We start from the raw sequence: 15,144 nt of genomic DNA, 5'->3' as shown, positions 1-15,144 counted from the left end.
TGAATTCTACCATATACAAGATCCTAAGTCCTACACAAGAACCTATCGAGTTTGGGTTACAAACTCTTACCCTCAATCCTACATAAGGAAAGAGAGTATGAACTCATACATGACATTTATCTAATCGAGCTACATTGATGCGTCATTTCTTCAAAGCTCTTCCGTGCTTAAATATGCTCCTTAAATACTCATTGGATCGTTGATGCCGATACTTTTCAATGCTTTAGCTCCAAAATTAAACACATTATATGCATTGATCATTTGATGTGACCATGATGATGGGAGTTTGGGTAGAATCTCATATAACTAATGAAAAGTTGAATTCTTAAGGGATTCACCATGATGAACACTCTAGAGGTTGATAGACACTAGGATTTACTAATAGAATCGATGTTTAAACTCTAAAGAGGACTCAAGATCATGTGAAATTACGTGGTGGGATGCCATAACTATATATGTGGAAACTTGGCAGAGATAAGGAATGAATGGGTAGAATCTCCTATAAGTAATAAAAAGTTGAACTCCTAAGGGATTAACCTTGATGGACACTCTAGAGGTTGATAGACACTAGTATTTGTCAATAGAATAGGTATTTAAACTCTACAAAGGACTTGAGATAATGTGAAATTGCATGGTGAGATGTCATGACTATATGTGCAGAAACTTGGTCGAGCTAAGGAATGAATGGCTTTGTCCTAGAGAGGGGTAAATATGACCAATAAAAATTATGCTAATTAATTAAATCAAATTGCCTACTTAAACTAATATGTCAATTAAACTAAGGCAATGTAACAATAAGGCTTCCAAGCTAATAGTGGGTCCAATCACATAAACTACAATCGATGTTTCAACCAAGCAACTAATCTATAAATGATTGTGTACATGTGTATGTGGGATGTCCTAACTGTCAACTCCTAACATTCATATAATCATGCATATATATAATTTATTAATCAATCACATAAACATAATTAGAAAAGTACACAAATAACAATATCAAACACAAGCATGTTTAGTAGTTCAATTTTTCTACTCCATTCCTGGAGGGACGCACTCTCCCTGAGTGTACCAAATTTCACTATCAGAAGTTTTAAATCATGTTCACCTCTAACCTTCACAGCCTTACACGAGGACATTGTTCTTACACAAAAACTTAGCAGACACTCCTGTCTAAGACTCTCGAAAGAGACTTTAGTTGGTTTTCTATTGGCTAACCAACAACCTCGGTCCTAGTCTAAGGACCTACGTTTAATCATTTTGAAGACTCCTATGGAGACTAACATGTACACACATATGTCTGGTGAATTCATCCCTACATAAGAGTCTAACTCCTACACAAGAACCTATTGAATCTGGGTTACAAACTCTTACCCTTAATTCTATATAAGGAAAGAGAACATGGACTCACTAATTAACACTTATTAAATTGAGCCCATTTTACATGTCTTCTTGGGTTGCTTGATCGATGCTTTCCCGTGCTTCAATTAGCTTCCCTTTTGCTCTTCCGATCGTTAATGTCGATATTTTTTTAATGTTTCAGCTCCAAGATCAAACACCTTACATACAATGTTCCAATGTGGTGACCAAGGTGATGGAAGAATGGTGAAATCTCCTACAACTAATGTGATAGTTGAAATCTTAAAAGATTTACCTACATGGGTGATTTAGAGGGTTTAAATAAGGATTTGACTATTGATTCAAATCCAATATCTAAAACAATGTGGAGGTCAAGTTCATCTTCTTCATTGAGTTTGAAATCCTCTTTCAAATGATGAATCATAAGAAAGATGACTTAGATCTCATTAATTGAATGTGCGATATTAGTGGAGAATCTCCTAAGCTTCTATTGCACTAAAAATCGCATCACTTTGCCCAAGAATTGAATGCCCCTTTATAGGATATTAATTTTACAACGGTTATAAAATGACTAGTTAATGGGTCTGTCGATAGGATCGAAAGGGCCTTCGATGAGATCAAAGGTCCTTCAATAGAATTGAATAGTGCCTTGATCCCATTAAGAAAATTCAGGAATTTATCTATTTAGTTGCTGGACTCATTCTTCGATTGGATCGAGTGGGTCCTTCAATGTCATGGAAACCCATCAATAGCCTGTCGATGGGATCGAGAACCACTTGAAAACTATTATTTGGGCAGGTATGTTTACAGCTGCTATGTACATCTTATAGTCTTACTTATCATATTCCAATTAAGCTTTTAAGGCTAATGGATTATCAACAATGTTTACCTATAAGGTTAGGATCATCTTGAGGTCTAATGGTTGTTTTGGGTCAACCTTAAGGTTAATAAGGTGCCTCATATACCTGTAATTTACTCATTTTTTTTGTTAGCATGTTGGTACACACCCATGTCAGTACATACACTCCATGTTAGCCACCCCCGCTAGGGATCAATGCCAAGACCTCAAGTGTTGAAACGAGGTATCTCCACTTAGTCTACCAGTTGATCTATGGATCTAGGTGTCTGTGATTTGCTCCTTAATGCTCATATCCTCTTGTATCTTTGGTCTTTAGCTTTCAAGGTCATAACCGACTATATGACACACTAACTCACGTGATTGACAAACAACGTGCATAAATTAGTGTACTAACATCATAATCTTCTTATAGAGAAGCTTGGAATGCTCATTAGAGTGAATAATCACTAATATGAATCTCATTAGAATAGAGCCTAGGAGGTTTGGTAGAGCTTTAGATATAATAGTGTAACACCTTGATCCTTCAAGGATCCTTTTTCGTGTATGTGCACAATGATCAATGTAATACCCATAACCTGAACCTACCTGATCCGCACTCCTCTATCACCTTCTGCAGGTCGTCTGACATATCCAGTGGGATCCAGATCAAGAGCACGAGTACATATTCAAGTGAACGAAATCCCGAGAACTCAAAACATATGTCAACGCAACCTTGTCGTAGTACGAACCCAATGGTACCCCTCGCATATCGAGGCATATGCCCGAACCCAAGTTATCGCAAGAAAAGCGGTTAACGTTCATGTGCGTAAGAGGCACCAAAACCACTTTAATAGTCTCTCAAATTCTACCTATTAAAAAAATCACGAGCTCATTAAACCCCTTAATTAATCTTTAATGGTGTCATAATATGACCATAAACTAGATTAACCCATCATTATTAGCTTTTAATAAAGGTAAGTGATAGTTTTCATAAAAGTCAATGCATTTTCATAAATTAAGGAGAGACTGTCACCTCATTTATTTTAGAAAATAATTAAGTTTTAATTACCGACCTTAAGTAATGTATAAGTTATATAAAGATTGCTTGTTTAATCTTAATAAAGTGGCATTAACTAGAAGTCAACAAAATTCCTTAATTTAAGGATGTTTGCCAACACATCATTTTTTGAAGAAACAATTAGTAGTAATTTAAGAATGATTAAGGCTATATAAGTATATCTAATTAAGATAAAACAATGATTACATTAAGGTTGAGAAAGTGCATGAGCCAAAAGTCAAATTTCTCTCCTTAAATCAAGGGGAACCAAGTATTTTGTGCCTGATTTTTTTAGAAAATGAATCTTGTGCTTGATTATGGAGTGATTAAGTCCCTTAATCCATGATTAGTTAGGATAAATGACCCTTGAAATAAGGAGAAGCTTCCACATGTACCATAATTTAGAAAACTCCTATTAATTACCCTCTTGTTTATAAATAGACCTTCGCTAAATAAATTTGGGCACCCCTCCTTGGTGAGAGAGAGAGAGAGAGAGAGAGAGAGAGAGAGAGAGTGGTGGTAGACCACCCATCAAGGAGATCCAACTCATCTTACCCTTTCATCAAGGTGAGTACAACCCCTCTACTCTTCCTTTTATTCTCATTCTTGATAATCATGAAGCAATGATGGTGATGATGACGTTGGACCTACTGACCATAGGCGCCACCGTGATGATTGATAGCAAACCAACCCCTCCATAGGGTTATACATACATGGATGAAGGGAATATACAAATATAAGCTTGGACCAAAAAAATATGTGGGTCCCACTGATCATGGGCCCCACCATGATGTTTATCCACCATCTAACTAGTTCATAAGGTCACAAAGACCTGGATGAAGGGACCTCTCTATGATCAGCTTGATCAGGGCCAATTGGAACCAACTGTGAAGTATGTGTTTTATCCAACCATCACTATAAGAAAACGAAGCATTGACGGCTCATTTTTGCTAGCAGCCAACATGTAGCACTGACATATATAAGAATTGCCGACACCAGAAATGGTTGAAAAAAGAACCTTCTTTGTATAATTTGATACATACATTTGGAGAACATTTTAATCTGTGCTAGAAATTGGTTGGTTGGTGGGGTCGCTCCTTAAGTTATAATTTCTTTTTCTTTTTCTATTAGCTATTTGAGCTAACTTTATTAGATCATTACAGTTGCACAAATTTCTTCCAGTGCTCAAATAGTATTTGCTATCGAAATTTGTGCTACAGAATCATACAGATCTAGATCTAGGATAGCAATTCAATGGCACCAAGCACACACAAGAGAACACAAAGATTTAATGTGGAAAACCCTTTCGGAAAAAAACTACGGCACAAAGCGATAGAATTTCACTATGAAAATAGAAATTACAAAGAGAGATGACTTAAACGATTCGAACAACCTCGAATCTCACCCTTACTACACCCTTTAAAAACCCTGAAACCCTTTTAGGAACCCTTGGAACCCCTTTCTTAAGCCTTAACATTCAATAGAAAGACCCTAAGGACCCCTATTTATATTTTAGGAAACTCCACTTCTGCACCTCTTTGAAAGCCTCTCAAATTTACGCAGTCCACGCAGAATCCGTGCATTATTTGCGTAACCCTCGACTAGTCAAAGGAGCTGCTCGACCAGTCGAGGGGACCCTCGACCGATCGAGCAAGTCCCTCAACTAGTCGAGCAGCGCGGAAGAACAACAAACTTCACTGCTGGACTTCGATTCGAGCGAGACACGACCGGTCGAAGGGGATCCTCGATTGGTCGAGTCAGCCTCTCGACTGGTCGAACAGCGCAATGAATGCAAGATTTAAGACATCTTTTGCAACAATCTCCACCATGTCTTCAATCTTTAACCGTGTATCTTCTTGACCTCTTCTTTTATCTTTGCATCGCTTCATATCTTCAATCAACGCTTCTCGTGCATACTTCGTCATTCTTTTACACCATCGCCAAGCTCAGAGAAGTTGCATAGAACTTGAACTTCTCTACAGGAACGATCTAGGAGAGTATGTTTGTCGGATCAAAATCCATATGCCCAACCACCTTTGCTCCTGTCTTCTTAAAAGGAAAGACGTAGTCTTCTTACCATCTCACTGTCATCCAATATTACTTGCCGAGGTATTTGCTCACAACACTGATAGTCTGTGAAATAACCGGTCTAATATAGACCTTGGCATATACTGTCAACCGTATTCGATCAAGCTCATGAGATATATCCTACTTTTCCTCATCTGTTTTAGGACATGTCCTGAGGAAAACTTAAGGAGAGACGAGTAGGGAACGCTCTCCGGCTTTACCTGGTCCATCACATATTTGGTCAATACCGACCCAAGGTATTCTTCCTGAGATAACCAAAGCCTACTCCTCCTTCAGTCTCAATGCCGAGAACCATCTTTGCAGCCCCCCTATCATTCATCTTGAATGTCCCACTTAACCGGATTTCAGTACATTGATTTCGGACATGTCATAATTGGCGATCTATATGTCATCAACACATAATTCCTGACTCACCATGAAGGAATCAAACCACTGCCTAAGCGATAGGTCGTACCACAACCTCCTGCAAACTTTTTTTAAGCTCCTTTGGACTTCGAACTGCTCTGGTTGCTTCATGTAGATCCGCTTTTTCAATTTTTCTTGTAGAAGTGCAAACTCCACATCCATCCTTCCAACTCGAGATCACATTAGCCAACCAGCGTCAATCACAGATCTAATAAACACCTGCTATACCGTCGGCGTGAATATCTCTGAGAAGTCGATTCCTTCTCTCTGAGTATAACCATTTGCTACCAACCTCGCTTTGTATATATGTTGTATCCTCCTAAAGATCCACCTGCATCCAACCGCTCTCCGGCCCACTGAAAGCTCCACCAGCTCCCATGTGTCGATCTGGTATAACGAGTCCATCACATCGCCCATAATCACCTTTCACTTCTCAGCACCAGGCTCACCTACAGCCATCTTAATAGAGGACAGATCTCCTATAATATTGGAGTCGTCCACATACCTCGCTGATATGATACGATTATGTCGTGTGATTCTTCTCACAGGTAGCTACTCCACCTACTCTGTATCCCTGTCCACGCGTCTTAACCTTCATGCCCTTCTTGCTCATGTGGCCATGCCCAGTATGCCACACACATGCAGAGGTGGAATCCGCTACAACCACTGCAGCTCCACCTTTTGAAGTGCTCCCGATCAACCTGTAAACATTATCTAGTCCTTGCGCTTTCATGATTACTCGTGCCCCCTTAAATACTTTAAGGACACCATCAATACTTATGAACTTACACCCTATAGCTTCGAGTGCACCGAGAGAAATTAGGCTCTTCTTCATATCCAGAACATGCCTCACCCCAGTCAAGGTACACTCTGTCCCATCAAATATCTTGACACGCACCGTACCAACAACCATAACATAACAGGCATTGTCATTGCCCATAAATGTCTATCCACCATCGCACTCCTTGTAGCTGGTGAACTAACTCCGATAAGGAGTTATGTGAAAGGATGCCCCTGTGTCTAGAATCCACTTACCCTTACGATTATCGTATGGGTGTCTGATTGTAGACACAAATAAAACATCACCATTACATCCACTCGATTCATCTGACGTGGTAATATTGGCCTCCCTATATGAAGCCTCAAATTCTTCTCTCTTAGATTTAGGATTTGTACAATCCTTCTTCACATGTACTTCCATCCCACAGTTTCAGCACTTTAGCTTTCCTTTGCCATTGCCTTTGGATTTCAATCTAGAACCTAAAGAACCTATACCTTATTCAGAATTCCTACCCCTTGTAAACAGTACATCAGAAGATTCTCATATCGATGTTAAGCTTTCTCATTGCCTTCCCTTGAAGGGCTGAGACAACGGTGTCGACACTCAGGGTTTTATTCGTAGTGCACATAGTGTCTTTGAATGACTCATACGACGCCGAAAGAGAATTCAACAATATACATGCTTGTTCCTCATCTTTCATCACTTCCTCCATATCCAGCAATTTGTAAACTAATTTATTAAAGTTGCTGACGTGAGTCTCCAGATCTCCACCCTCTACCATCTGGAAGTTATACCACTGAGGCTTCAAGTGTAGGCGATTTTCAGAGAATTTTTTCACATAAACATCCTCTAACTTTGCCCATAACTTAGCCGCAGTTTTCTCCTTCATGACATTATAGAGAACCTCATCCGTGAGACATAAACGGATCGATGATAAAGCCTTCTTATCAAGAGTATTCTAATCATCATCAGTCATAGTAGACTTTCACTCCTCAAAATTACCATCTTCGCTTTACTTGATTAAGGAATTGATCATCTTGATATTCCATAACTCAAAATTATTTTTCCCTGAGTACTTCTCAATCTCATACCTAGTACTTCCCATTATTATTAATCCTACAGATTCAGATTTGTGCCCCAACGATTGCTTTGATACCACTTGTTGGAATTTGTGCTGCGGAATCACACAGATCTAGATCTAGGATAGCAATTCAATGGTACCAAGCACACATAAGAGAACACAAAGATTTAACATGGAAAACCCTTTCGAGAAAAAACCATGGCACAAAGCGACAGAATTCCACTATAAAAATAGAAATTACAAAGAGAAAGGACTTACCCGATTCGAACAACCTCGAATCTCACCCTTGCTATACCCTTTAAAAACCCTAAAACCCTTTTAGGAACCCTTAGAACCCCTTTGGGAAGCCTTAACATTTAATAAAAAGGCCCTATGGACCCCTATTTAAAGTTTAGGAAACTCCACTTCCGCACCTCTTTGAAACCGTCTCAAATTTACGCAGTCCGCGCAAAATCCGCGCACTATCTGCATAACCCTCGACTAGTCGAAGGAGCTGCTTGACTAGTCGAGGGGACCCTCGATTAGTCAAGCCAGTCCCTCAACTGGTCGAGCAGCGCAAAAGAACAACAAACTTCGCCGCTGGACTTCAAGTCAAGCGAGACACGACTGGTCGAAGGGGATCCTCGACTGGTCGAGCAACGCGGTGAATAAAAGATTTACGACATCTTTTGCAACACTTGCCATGTAGCTTATCATCCTCTATGTGCATGTGTTGATGATCTTTGTGTAGAGGTACCTCTTTTTTTTCTCCATTTTCCTTTGCTAGGATTTTTTTGGCTCTTCTTTCTTGTTCATTCTAGTTTTGCCCATGTTTTTTGGGTCAATTTTTTTTTTTCATTTTTCTTTTTCATTAGACATTTTATTCACATATATTATGTTGCACTTGACTTTTATACATGCAGCTTGAGGATCAAGACTTTCTTTCTGCAAGAAGCAAAGACAACCATGGCATGAACATTCATCATCTGATGAATAGTTAGGGAAAACTGTGAGAAACTGCTCCAGCTACACTCCCCCCTCTAATCCATCTGGTTGTACTTGCATTTGTATGCTAATAGACATCTGTTTCAGTTGCGTTTATGATGATCTAGTAACTATTTACTCCATCCTTGGCATTAATCATCCCCGAGTTTGTGTTATCAGGAAGTTCCAAAGGTGTTTTAGAAGGTATCTTGTTTTACATTACTGGGTAACCACTGGTCTCCATTGGTTATAGACTAATAGCATATACTATTTAAATAGTTGCTATGCACAGATGCAGAAGATATTTCATGTATGTATGTTGCGTCTCTTTACCACATAGTTTAATTGGCCTACCATTTATTTTTTGTATTGCTAAGGCTACCAGCACATGAATCTTAGCTTCTTAGATTGTTGATATGTTTTCATTAGGAGTTACTCATGTTCAATATTATTCTATTTACTTTATTAATAGATCCTTCACTAATGTGGGAACAGAATGGAGGGGCCAATGTCACTCTTTTTATTGGTCTTTATTGCCAAAAAAGAAAAAAAGTTTGATTAATTGGTAGAACTTAATTAATCGGTTCAGTTGTTTGTAACTTCTTTGATATATATGGTTAATTGAGTTTTTTGAGGAGTTGCGGAGAAGATCATCTTGGCATTTCTTAAGTTTGTTCTTATTTATTTGTTTGTCATGTTCCTTGTGAATTACTATGGGATTTCTTTTGTGCTAATGGGAATGTTTATTGGAAGCTGTGGTGATATAATGTGATTTTTTTTATTCGTTCAATTTGATTATTATTACACGTCTTGTGTTTTCAGTAGCTGCATTTTTTCTTTTGAAGGTTTTCGGGTGGTGGTCCATTGTTCCATGGTGTGGACCATTTGGTGATTGGATGTCTATGATTCTTGAGAAATCCCATAAATGTGGGATGTTCGTTTTTCCATTTGATTTTTTTTTTTTTTTTTTGAGTTATCACTATTTGCATTTTTGCATTATTGCTTTTCTTTTGGATGTTGGGTTTCATTTCTTACTGTGAGTTGCCTTTGCCTAGATTACCTATATTTACTAAGGACACACCAAATGCTAGTATGTTGAGAGACATTCTCCACAATGGAATTTATTTTCATGCAAAAGAGTTGAAAGATGCAAAGACCTTGGTTGATGGAAATTTGGTAAAGACCTTGTAAACATGGGTTCTATGGGTTTTTTTTTTATCAAATTTTCTGTATTGTGGCTACTATCTTGCCTAAGGAGTGCTTTACTATTTGGTTTCCTAGGAATGGAGTATTGCTTTCATTCGAATCTTACATGACTTAGTATCTAGGTTTTACTTGGTTTTGTGGACTAAGTTCTTTTCATCTCACAGAAATTGGACAGATATGTGTTGTGGAGAAATCAATTCTCTAGCTTTAGAGAATCATCTGATTGCCAACCTAACTGCTTTTCAACCAATTGCAGGCTGGTGCACTAATGCTTGCTGATAATGGCATATGTTGCATTGATGAGTGCAGGGATTAAGTTAAACCATATCAACAGTGGTAAGCATGAAAATTACTTGTATATATGTATTGTCAGGTCCAAAATTACTTCTATATATGTATCTTCCCAGATATAACACAAATCATGCAAGTTCAATAGCTCTTTGGTTTTCTTGGCTGCAGGGACTCGGAACTGAAAGGAAAACTTGGAATTTATTCTATGTTATTCTTTGGAAATTGAACATTCACCTGTTATTTAGTTTTAATTCCTGCAACTGCAGGTGGCTGAGATAATCAAGGAAGATTTGTGGCCTAATCCTCTAAAGTATTTCAATAATGTGAGTTTCTTTTTCCATTACATTCAATCAAGTAATTTATTGCTTCCCTTTCTTTTCTGTTTTACTTGTTAAATCTATTGTGTATGTATATTATTTAGATGTTTGCTTTATGTTCAGATGTCCAAAAGCTAAGAGTTCTTGTTCTCCTCAATTTACAGTGAGTAAATGAAAATCCCAAGCCATCAGACATCCACATTTTCTTTATTTGCATTTCTTTAATTTAGATCTTTTTCCTTAACTCTGTAATCTGTTACTGTGGTTATATAGCCATCCAACAAAGAAACTTTAGAAGGCGGACGGTCAGTTAACAGGCGAGGAGCTGAAAAGGGTCTTTTGCAATCGAAGGTGCAATTCTTTCTTTTCTTTTGGTTTCTCTCTTTCTTTTTTTTCTTTTTTTATTTAATCGTATTTTCAGACAGTCCTGCTGTGAATTCTAAGTCTTAAGATCAAAGCTATCCAAGAAAGGTATGCAGGCAATCAGGTAAGTACAACTTCTTATAGTTTTTGTTATGTGGAGAACTTTGGACATTACCAAGCATGACTTGTTCCTTTAGAGATTTGGTACTTAGTGATCTTTCTATAAGAATGCATGCTTGGAACCAAAAGGGAGGAAATATGTTAATAGAAATTGCTTCTAACAGTACCCCATCTTTACATCCATGTCAGGAAAATTGCTGGCTTTTTTGGTGAACTGTAGGCACAAAAATTTAGCTCAATGCAGCTAAGTTTCTCCCACAATAGTATTTCTTCAAACCCTCTTAAAGACTATACAGATGCTGTGACTCAAGGAGGGACGTGATGAGGTCGATCACCATCTTCCTCAGGGAATAACTACTCTGAATCCACGGAGCTCTCTGGACTCCTCACAGAGCTTCCTCGAATCAACAAGGGATAAAAGTAGAAATAATTTCTAATAAATTTGAAATAAATTGATTGATGATAATAAAAAAAAATGAAATTACAATCCTTTAAATAATGAGCTCAAACCTAGGATGGAGTTTTAGACTCCAACTCAAACTTCCTAAAAAGGTGACTTACTATAAATAGTAAACTTACTACGGTCTCTATTCCTACTAGACTTCATGGTTTTCGGCCAAAAATAAGTGTCCAATTTAGCCTTACCACGTTGTTCTCCTAACTTTTCTAAGCTATTTTCATGTTGGGCACGAGTCCTACAACTCAAAGGATCAAAAGTTATACTCCAATTAAAACTTACTATTTATAATAAAAACGAAAATAAAATGGACTTTTGACCATCGATCTGATGGAATCTAGCAAATCTGGCCTAGGAAACCCAGTGTAGCAGGGTTGGTTGGCTAAATTAGCTTCTCCTACCCCAAAATCATATATGATATGTCAAAAAACTCATCTCAATTTGCGAGATACGACTGTTTTAAGGTTCTGACAGTCCGGATCATTTCCGCCTCTGATCGGGCCTTCTCTGGTCCATCTTTGCCATGAAATTGTCTGCGACCCGCTCTACATCATGCTGACTGTATAGGAATGATGGTGTACCATCATAGGCTTTGTTATTAACTTAGTTCCTACCATTTAGTTCCAAAGGAGCTTTTCTGTGGAAGTTCTTGGCCAAGAGGTTCTACTTCTCATTGTTGTTTTACATCCACAGCATCTGCTGACTCTGTTTTGACTACTATCAAATTTTTTCATAACATTATGCATTCTATGTAATCATCTTCACAAGAAGCTTTTTTTTTTTTTTTATTACCCATATTTGATTGTTTGAAAGTTCTATCAATCAAATGTGGAAATTGGGAAAACGTTTGTAGACCAGCTTCGGACTCTCTAATATGTTTTTGCGGTCAGGGCCTCAACCAGAAGTTTTAATTTGGGACTATTCAATTCAAACTTTTCTTGATTAGTTAAATCTGGCTAACTAGAACTCTCTATCTTGATTTGTTAATTCGTCTTTGTTGTGCAGTTGAAACTCTGATTGATATGGGTGTAGTATTAGAACTTCAAATAGATTTACTGATTTTCTCTTTTGGATGCTTTTCTAAGAAAGCATATCGTGTCTATTGGATTTCCTAATGATGGGTAACTCTGTCTATGGGACTGGCGAAATGGAAGGCTGGTAACTGACGCAGGGAAGGACGTGAGATCAAGCACCGTCTTCCTGAAGGGGATAATTGTTCCGAATCACAGAACTTCTCTGGACTCAAACTTCTCGAATCCACAAGAAAAAAGAATAAGAAAATAGAAAATAAATTCTACAAAATTCAAAATTGATTGATGAATGAATTAAACAAGTTCACAACCCTTTAAATAGGGATACCAAGCAATGGAAGAAATTTCGGAATCAAACTACTACTAAAACTCCTAGAATTCAGAACTTGCTATTTATAGATGGTGGTGATGTCTAAAGGTTTTTGGTGTGTCCTATTTGGCTTCACGCTGTTCTCCTAATTATTTGGGCACAACTCTTAAAGCCCATCAGATGAAGAGTTATTATCAAACTAAAACTTACTCTTTATAGTAAAAACGGAATTAAAACTGGGAAACGACCATCAATCTAATGGTATTTCGCAAATCTGGCTTGCGCAACGTGGCTAAAGTAGCTCGTCCTGCCCCAAAATCGTATATTTTATGTCTGATAACTCGTTCCAGTTTGCGAGATACGTCCATTTTAAGTTCTGACGGTCCGGATCATCCCTGTCTCCGATCGGACCTTTTCTGGTCCATCTTGGCCGTGAAATTATCCACGACCCGCTCTACATCAGTAACCAAGGCTTGATCCAAGTACATCGTGCACGGCCATTTCATCTGTTTACTTCTCATCAGATGGAAGCTTTTTCGTAACTGCTGGGAACAAGCACTTGTAGCTCTGGACATTGGGGTTATCTACAAAGCTTCGCTCACACACAGGAGCTGGGTTGCTGTTAATTGATGGAAAGCCTGCTAATATTGGTCATCAGAAAGGCAGTCGTTTTACACCTGTTACGTCTGCCGCCTGGATGCCTAGCAGTGTTGGTAGCAATCGAGCTATAGACATTTATCCTATATATGCATTTACAGATGCAGGTGAGGATTTGTTTAATTTCTGTTGGGGAACCATGGAAGCACGTAGAATTGAATCAACCAAAGTGTTTCAATCGCACAACTAAGTCCAAACTTAAACAAACCAAAACAAAACTGGATTTAACGTGGAAAACTCTTGCTGGAAAAAACCATGGCACAAAGCGATAGATAAACACTTTGAAACTAGAAAATTATAAGAGAAGTAGATTATCCGATTCGAACAAGCCTCAAACCTCCCTTACAAGGCATTGAAACCTTTGGAACGAATTAGAAAGCTCTAAGATACACCATATTCCCAATTACACCCATATATATATAGCCTCTATGAGAATCACAATCGAAATACGAAACAAATCCCGCACTTAACGCAATTTTACACGCGTTTGATCGTAGCTTCGATGGGACTTCAATGGTATCAAAAGACTGTCGATGGCATTGAACACCAAAATGTTTCAGCGACTAAACATGAATTTTCTGAATTTTTCCAATAGCATCTTCGATGGGACTTTGATGGCATCGATGACCCATCAATGGCATCGAACCCCTTCGACGGCATCGAGCAGGACATCACAAAGCGTCCAGCAACCAACATGAAATTTTCGGATTTTCTCAATGGCATCGAGCAGTTGTTGATGGCATCGAACACTTGTCGATGGCATTGAATGGTCTATTGATGGCATCGATAGACCCTATTGCTGAAAGATTTGAGACATCAACAACAATTTCAAGGCTGACTAGTGTCTGTCCTTTTGTGGTTGTTGGTGATAATAATTCAATTATCCTGTACTTATTTGTACTCATTTGGACCTCTAGGAGTTTTATGTCTTCTTCATTCTAGGTTTTCTATAAGAAAATGGGTAGATCTGAATATCAATGCTTGATATTCTAAATTACTTGCTTGTTCAATTCAGCTCGTCGTTGTTTTCATGACGCTGAGAACTTAATTTTCAGGTTGAGAGAGGTTCTGCACTATCTGCATCCAACAAGCTTATTGCTTGTGCATGCAACAATGGGATTCTGCAACTCTTCACGGTTGCAACTTACTATATTCTGAAACGATGGAGAAAAATCTTACAAGAATTCTCTCCTGTTAAACAAAATCATCAGTGAATGATATTCAACAGGCTGCCACTCTCCAGATGCTATTGCTTGTCAATTTTCAACCTCCGAAAAGCTCAGCGATTAATATAGTGTTGGAGAATTCTCATTTATGCAATTGCTTATTTCACAACTGTTTGCATTGTTTATGGAGATCACCCGCTGTGCGTGGGTGTGTGTGTCGGGTGCGTGTGTCCAAGAACGGTACACACAATTCTACGCCTTAAACTCAACGAGACCCAGATTCCTTGGCCTGACATTGTCATCAGAGGGTCCCCTGCAAAAGTCAGGGTCTCCTTTATCCGTTTCTTGTGCAAACACTCGAAGGTCCAAAGAAAGCTAACCAGTTTTCTGCATCAACAGACAGACAACATGTATAAAACACATGCATTGTGGTGATGCCCACAGTCAATAACAATGTTGCTACCACTAGTGTCAGTATGCAATCTATATCCCCCATTTAGCAAACGGCAGAGATTTTTTTATTTGAACCTGACCCACTCCCACTACTCCATGACCTGACTTATTTAATTGTAATCAATCATGCTCAACCCAACCCAACTTGGGTTGCTGCCCCAATACAAACAAACGTGGCTATATTAATCTTTTATTAGTTTGTTT

At 38.3% G+C, this 15,144-nt stretch overlaps 1 long non-coding RNA gene across 1 annotated transcript; it reads left to right on the top strand.

Annotated features, from left to right (window-relative positions):
• Positions 1–9,145: 9,145 nt before the first annotated feature.
• On the top strand, positions 9,146–14,687 carry LOC131235575 (uncharacterized). The gene is made up of 5 exons (XR_009166219.1): positions 9,146–10,111; positions 10,333–10,389; positions 10,657–10,734; positions 10,805–10,870; positions 14,377–14,687. It is a non-coding gene; the product is annotated as an uncharacterized LOC131235575 (long non-coding RNA).
• Positions 14,688–15,144: the final 457 nt, after the last annotated feature.

The sequence above is a fragment of the Magnolia sinica genome, chromosome 19, assembly GCF_029962835.1.
Source record: "Magnolia sinica isolate HGM2019 chromosome 19, MsV1, whole genome shotgun sequence".
Lineage (NCBI taxonomy): Eukaryota > Viridiplantae > Streptophyta > Magnoliopsida > Magnoliales > Magnoliaceae > Magnolia > Magnolia sinica.
Note: the sequence above shows the minus strand (reverse complement) of the source record. Positions and strands in the feature narration are given on the sequence as shown.